The sequence below is a fragment of the Cryptomeria japonica genome, chromosome 10 (genome assembly GCF_030272615.1).
Source record: "Cryptomeria japonica chromosome 10, Sugi_1.0, whole genome shotgun sequence".
NCBI lineage: Eukaryota > Viridiplantae > Streptophyta > Pinopsida > Cupressales > Cupressaceae > Cryptomeria > Cryptomeria japonica.
This window is the reverse complement of record NC_081414.1, coordinates 755,576,147-755,584,091: the sequence shown is the minus strand read 5'-3', so window position 1 is coordinate 755,584,091 and position 7,945 is coordinate 755,576,147.

Here is a 7,945-nt window from a genome sequence, read left to right as displayed (position 1 = left end):
GTCCTTGAAACCTTCTATTCCTATGCTCTGCAACTGTAACTCTTGAATTGTCAACAACATCCTACTTAAAGCATCTGCCACCTTGTTGAGTTGCCCCTTCTTATGCTTGATGGTGAAGGTGAAGGATTGGAGGTATTCCATCCATTTCAAATGTCTATTGCTAAGATTCTCTAGAGTGTTAATGTAACTCAAAGCCTAGTTATCTGTGAACACCACAAATTCCTTTGGAAGTAGGTAATGCCTCCATTTTTTAAGAGACTGCACTAATGCATACAACTCTAGGTCATAGGCTGAGTACTTCTTCTTTGCTTCATTGAGCTTCTCACTGAAAAATTCCACAAGTGTTCCCTCTTGACTCAATACACCCCCTACTGCAATTCCACTTGCATCACACTCCAATGTGAATAGCTTGTCAAAAGTAGGTAGGAGTAGGATAGGTTTCGTGGCTACTTCTTGCTTCAATAATTGAAATTCTTTGTCAGCCTGCTCAGTCCATTTAAACTTAGTTTTAAGGCCTCCTTTTATGGTGTCAAGGACTGGTGCACATATGCCACTAAAGTTCCTCACAAACTTCCTATAGAATTAAGCTAAACCATGGAAACTCCTAACTTCAGTCCTTGTTCTAGGTGCAGGCCAATTCAAGATTGCCTCCACTTTGCTTGGATCCATCTTCAAGGTCCCCTTAGACACCACAAATCCTAAGTAGACTAGCTCTTGCTTCAAGAAGTCACACTTCTCTAGGTTGACGGATAACTTCTCCTCATGCAACCTCTCTAAGACTAACCTCAAATGCTCAAGGTGCTCCTCTTTGGTTATGCTATAGATAAAAAATGTCATCTAGGTACACCACCACAAATTTGCCTGTGAAGTCTTTTAACACCTCATTCATCAACCTCATGAAGGTACTTGGGGCATTGGTGAGTCCAAATGGCATCACAAGCCATTCATACAATCCTTCTATGGTCTTGAAAGCAGTCTTCCACTCATCTCCCTCCTTAATTCTAATCTGGTGATAACCACTTTTAAGGTCCAATTTAGTGAAATACATAGCACCTCCTAAACAGTCCATCAAATCCTCTATTCTAGGAATAGGAAACCTATACCTTATGGTGATCCTATTTATTTCCCTTGAGTTAGTGAAAAGTCTCCACTTGCCTCCCTTCTCTAATGCAAGCACTACCGGGACTGCACATGGGCTAATGCTCTTCTTAATCAGTCCTTGTTCCAATAACTCCTGCACTTGCCTTGCTACCTCATTGTTTTGGTAAGGTGTGAGCTTATATGCAGCTTTGTTAGGTAGGAATGCATCGGGAACAAAGTCTATTTGATGGCTTATAGAACTTCTTGGTGGGAGTGTTGCAGGTGCTCCATCACTCACTATGTCCTTATACTCTTGCAACATTTGCTTCACCTCCTTGGGTACTTCTGCCTGCAACTTGTCTTCTTCCTCCTTTGGCTTCATAAAGATGGCACACTTCACTATTTCCTCCTCATGTAGCAAGTGTAAGAACTCTTTACCAGTAGCCAATAAGACACTAGGTGTTCTTGAAGTTCCCTCTTCATTCTCTATCAAAGACTGAATCTTAAAGGTCTTTCTATCCTTCTTGAAGGAAATGGAGTTCTCCTCTCCATCATAGATCACCTTCCTATCAAATTGCCAAGGTCTACCTAGCAATAAGTGATAGGCATCCATGGGTAACACATCACAAAGGATATTATCCTTGTATCCTCCAATAGAGAACTCTACCCAAGTCTGTTCATTAACAAGCACACTCTGCTCATGGTTCAACCATGTCACCTTATATGGGTTAATGTGGGGTATCCTTGTGAGTTTCAACTTCTTGGCTGCCTCCTCTGATATTTTGTTATTAGTTGACTCTGAATCTACTATCACCTTGCAAAATTTACCAAGGATCTTGCATCTCACCCTAAACAATGCTCTCCTATGCTTAGGTTCATTCTTGACTGGCTGTCTTATCAAGACCCTATTGAACATTAGATTTTCTCCAATCTTTGATTCAATATGGTCCACCTCAGGTGTCTTGCTGCTTGAAGAGTCTTCATGTGCATAAGCAACCCTCTTTCCACTGTTTGATGATGTAGGCTTGTCAGGGCATCTATAGGCCAGGTGTCCCAATTGACCACAATTATAACATTTCATAGTTGCAAAGTAAGAGTTACCTCTGCCGGTACCTCTACCCCTACTTGGACCACCTTGTGCACCTCTTCCTCTAGAATGGCCTCCTCTAAGATTGGTTTCACTACCATGTTCAGTCAACTTGGCTTCTCCTTGGTTCCTCTGCTCATTTGCCTTGCTTTGGTAACCACCTCGGTGATTCATTTGTTCTCTACCTCTGCCTCTACCCCTGTTATTGGAGTCTCCTTTCCTTTTGTTCCTCTCTTCCACCTTGGCAGAAAGCTGATGACATTTTTGAATAGTAGTAGGAGTCCATAGGCTTATCTCCTCTTGAATGTTCCACTTTAGGCCACTTAGATACCTAGCCACCTTAATAGATTCATCTTCTTGGACTTTGGATCTAAGACAAAGCTTTTGAAATTCTTCGGTGTAGGAGGTCACATCAAGGTCATTTTGCTTCAATCCTTATCTCTTCTTATGAAGTTGAACTTCATAATCCTTTGGTAAGTAGTTCTCCTTGATCTTACTCACCATGGCCTTCCAATTGGCAATAGGTAGCTTTCCCATGCTAACTCTCTCTTCCTGTAGATACTTCCACCATGTTAAAGCTGCTCCCCTTAATCTTGGTTTGACAACCTTAACCTTTTGAGCCTCTGTCACTCCCTCACACTCAAAGTGGTTTTCTATGCCCTCAATCCATTCCATGACAGTGTCAATGTCCATCCTTCCACTAAAATGTGGCAATCCTTCAAAAGCTTTGGTGTTCAAGGCCTTAATAGCCTTTACAAAAGGTTCTTCATTGAACAAGGGATCTGGTTTAGGTATAATGTCATCTATGTCTATAGTTTTCTTGCCTTTATCCTTGGTGTCTTCACCCCAAGCTCAATGTGTCCTCTGATCCACCACTTCCTGCAGCTTATCCCTTATCTCACTCATAGCTTCTTCAAGAAGCCTATTCTTATCCTTTTGCTCTTCTACCTCCCTAGCCAGCTCTGCATTGGTGACCATTGTGCTTTCCCCTACTGATTCACCAAAATACAGAGACATACACAGTCCACCAAATCTTTTACTTGCTCTGATACCAATCTGATGGGATGGGGTTTGGGATAGACTATCCTAGTCTATGCTCTTGGATCCTTTCCTTGGATCACTAGGCATTCTAACCACACCCTAGGGTCTCTAGGACTTCCTCTGCTTGTGGAATCCCCTGACCTTGCCCAATCCACCCACCAACAATTTGAATTCTCACTCCTAAGGTCTCACCTACTCATGAGACTCAAAGAACCCTTAGGCTAATAAGGGTTTGGCTTGTTCCACACCTTCCTAGGTCTTAGCAAGGATAGGTCAGGTCCAATACATGGTTTTTCCACCCATTCATGTGTCCCCAAGAGGTTTCAAGCTTCCTACCCCTTACCGATTTCACAATTTTGTCTTTTTGCCTACAAAATAGGGCTACAAGGATTGTGACCAATTAGGCCTCCTACCTGGTCCTTTAGGGCTCCTTCTTACAAATGATGCACTTGATTGCAAAACTTCCTAAAAGATCTGCTATTCATTTGTCAAGGGCTCAAGGATTTTCTAGGTTTTAGGCGTCCAAGTGTCTGTACACTGCCCTAGGTGGATTTTAAGGTTTTTAAGGGTTTTTAAGAGGGTTTTTAGGCCTACTAGGGTCACAGTGTAGGTTTAGTGCTCTTTCCACCTTGTCTATATTGGTGGAAGCTCATCCTTCACACAAATGGTGCTTCACTCACCCCTCTACAACTCCTCCAAAGGGTGCCTCCTCCTCTGACCTTCCTTTCTCTCCAAGACCTTTGCAACTTAACCCTTCCTAGTCGGGCACTGTCTAGTCTCGCCTAGGAGTGGGTCTTTAAATGGCCTCCTTGAATTTCCAAGGGCCCTTCTTTTTTTGATGTATAGTATAGGGTCTATACTCTTATTCCCCATGGTTTCATGATGATTCCACAATGGGGAATGGAGTTATGAACCCATTGACACAAACCAGTCCAAAACTGGACAGAGAGAAAGCAATTTACAAAATATTTACAAACACACCTCACTTAAAAATAAAAACCTAATCTAAATGCTCAAAAAGAAATTAAATACACCATACAAGACACTCCACATAGTTTTTCATGAAAATCAATCCATTAACAATCTTCCTTTACTCCATTTGTGCCGATTGGCAACAAAATTGCAGTCACAGTCAAGTCACTTTGCTTGGGCCGTACAACCTCTGACATCCAACCCATTAACTTAGGGTTTTCAATTACTTATAGCATCTTTTCCTTGGTCTATGTTCCCATATTAGGGTTTTCCATGCTAACCTAAAGATTTTGATCCCTAGGTGGAAAAGTTGCTTGACAACTTTTAAAAGTTGTCATGCAACTTTTGCAACTTTTGAGCAACTTTCTCAATGTTGCTTTTCTTGACTCCTAGGCCCACATTGGGCTAAGTGAAGGACACCATCATGCTATGAATGACCCCTAAAAACCTCAAAGTCACACATACCCTCTATTTTCAAAAAAATCTCAATCTTGACTTATGACCCTAAGACCTCAACTAGGACCCTAACTAGGACCAATGAGCACATGGCTCTTTATTTTATATACAATGGCTTCATAAAGAAGCAAGAAAACAATCAAATGAAAATGGTGGGAGCCCTTTGAAGGGTGCTCCTGTACTATTTCACTTTAACATACTTTGGGGCACCAACATGAAGTCTATTTCTCTTCTTCTTTCTATAAAGTTATGTCTATCTTGGTGCATTATTCATTATTAGATCTCTTTTCTTGCATAAGGTTATTTGCATGTGAGCATATAATTGTTCTTTGATTTTCCTCTTTTCTTGGAGAGGGGCATCTTTTATGAGTACTGCACTTCTTCTCTTTCCTTCATTCTCTTGGAAATCTTACCTCTTCTATGGTTTCAATTATTCGCAAGTATGATATGCCCCTTAGTAGGGAATGATCTCTTGGGAGGTATGTCTCCTTTCCTTGAGAGGATTTGTTCCACTAGAATGGCATATCACTTAAAACTAATCACCATTAGAAAATGTGTAATATTTTTCCTTGTTCTCCTCACTTGGGGGGTAGTGATTATCATTTCTTACAACGGTATCCTTTTATGACTAATCCTCCTTAGGGAATGTATGATGCTTATTCTCTCTTCTTTTCTAAGATTACCACTTCTTGAGACATGTATTTTACATTTACTAATGTCTTTTCTTGCATGTGTTAATGTAAGTTCATTGTGAATTTTCTTATGTTTAATATCTCTTTGGTAGATTGTGTAAGCTCTTCTCATTGTCCCTTAGCTTGGGGGGCAATGATCTCTATCTCTTTCTCTAGGGATCCACTTTTTCCTATTAAGTGGATGGTGTGAGTTCTATTACTTGATGTCATTCCTTGTGCAAAATTGTTGGTTATTGGCTTAAGGATTATCTCTTATACAAGAAGTGTTAATCCTTGACTACGACCTCTTTTACACTTGGTTATGTATGTCTGTGATAAATCCAACCATCTCTCTAGGGGATAAACGTGAGGCATTCCTCATCAAGAATCCCTTTCACCTAGAAATGGGAGGAAGGATTGCATTCTTGTTCTTTCCTTTTCTTGATCTAGAAGATGTTATATTTGTCTAAGACAATTCCTCTTGGGGGTAGATGTCTTTTGAACAAAGATCTCTTCTCCTTCAAGGATCACCTTTACACTTACAATAGGATATCTCTTTTTAACTATCATATCCTTTATTGAAGAGTATTCCCTCTCTTTCTTGGATTTATGACATTGTTGCGTAGTAGATAAATTCTTTGTAATGAAGGTAGGTATCCTTGTTATTATTTCCTTAAGATATCAACATCAGCCTATGTTGATATCTTAAGGGGGGAGCACCCAGACTACTCCTTTGTACTATGCTTCTCTCATGCATTGAACAATGAGACATTCTTGGAACCAGAGGGAAACCTCTTAGAGAAAGATATCAGTTTTTGTATAGTGGGTCATTCTAGAAACCGGAGCATGGTCTCTTAGAGCGAGATGTCTTCACTTCTTCTTGTCTTGTACAGTAAGACATTCTTGGAACCAGAGGGAAACCTCTTAGAGAAATATGTTGTCACTTTTTGTACAGTGGGTCATTCTTGGAACTAGAGCATGATCTCTTAGAGTGAGATCTCTTCACTTCTTCTTGTCTTGTACACTGAGACATTCTTGGAACTAGGGGGAAGTCTCTTAGAGAAAGATGTTGTCACTTTTCTCTTGTATAGTGGGTCATTCTCGGAACAAGAGCATAGTCTCTTAGAGAGATGATGCCACTTTTCTCTTATGCGAGGTGATTATTCCCAAAACCAGAGCATGGTCTGTGAGAATGAGATATCACACTTTTCTTGACACTTTTACTATAAATTTTATATAGGTTGTAGCATACGCGAGCATAGACTTCATGTCCTTCTCTCCATGGATCACCTATTTTAGGGGTGAGACGTCTATGGTTTCTTTTTTCTTCTCTTTTCTTCTCATGGATCACCAAAGTGTGTATTCATGTTCTCTCTCTTCTTCCTCTCATGAACTCATAGTTTTACTATTGATAGTTCATGGATAATGTTAGCTTTTCTCTTTTTTGTGGTCACTCATGTTTATGTCATGGCATTGTTTATTGTGTCTTGATTAGTTGCTAAGACATCTGAGCTTGAAATCTCTACGGCTTATTAGTTTGTCATCTTGTGTCTTGTTCTGGTCGTGTGTCTTTTTGTGCTTTTTCTTTTTTTTGTGTGTGTCTTGTGCCTTTTTTGTTTTGTGTTCTCTTTCATATGTTGGCCTAAGTTAAGACCTAGAGATTGGGAACTTTTTTCTCCTTAATTTTAGTGGTGTCTTATACTCCTCGTGGTTTTGCTCCGCATCTCCCATCAAGTCATCTCTCTTTTCTTCTACTTTACCGATAGTAGTGGCGTAAGCCATACTCCGGCTAAAGTGGGGGCTAAATGTAGTGTCATAAAATTGTGACCCTTGCAATTTTAACCACATTTGGGGTCCTCACCTTGGCGACAACATCTCCTTCCATAACTGAGACCTATTTCTGCATTTCTAGCCCTTCTCATTTCTTCCTATGTCTTGTGACTACTTTGTATCCTTTCTAGGGCCCAAAATAGGGCAAGATTGGGGCATGGAACCTTTGTGCCCCCTAGGAAATGGGTTTAGTGCCCCTATCCCCCTAGGACAGTGGTGTGGCACCCCTTTCTCCACCTCCTAGGGTGGTCCTATTCGTGCGTTGTCTGATCTCCTATGCACTTCTTGTCTTTGGGGTTTGTTATTCTACTTTATTGGCCTTAAGTGGTCAAAAGTTAATCCTTGAGCCATGTATAAAAGGGAATTCAATACCCTCATTCAAGGAGGACTGATGATAGATGATAAGAGATAGAGAGCATAAGGAGAAGATACAAGTTCTTAAGGTCATTATCAAGCATTCAAGCATTCAAGTCTTCTTCATTCATCCATTGGAGAAACATTACAAGATTCATTTTCAAGCATGTGTGTATGTTAGGGTTTTTCTCATGTTACATGCCATTTTATACAATATTTGTGGTTACATTCAATAAGCAAAGAAATCATCATCAAAACGTTGTAGATCTACAAGGTATACATCTCCATTGTTTACATTCAAGCATTTCCAATTACTTTCTTTCTAGGTTGACTCCTCAACCGGGATTTTCCTGAGGCAAACCCTTATCCACAAACCCCTTTCTTCTCTTTTTAGTGTACAGGTTGTAGGTGTGCAACTATAATTATAGGTTTGGGCTTCATTTGTAGAGACAGA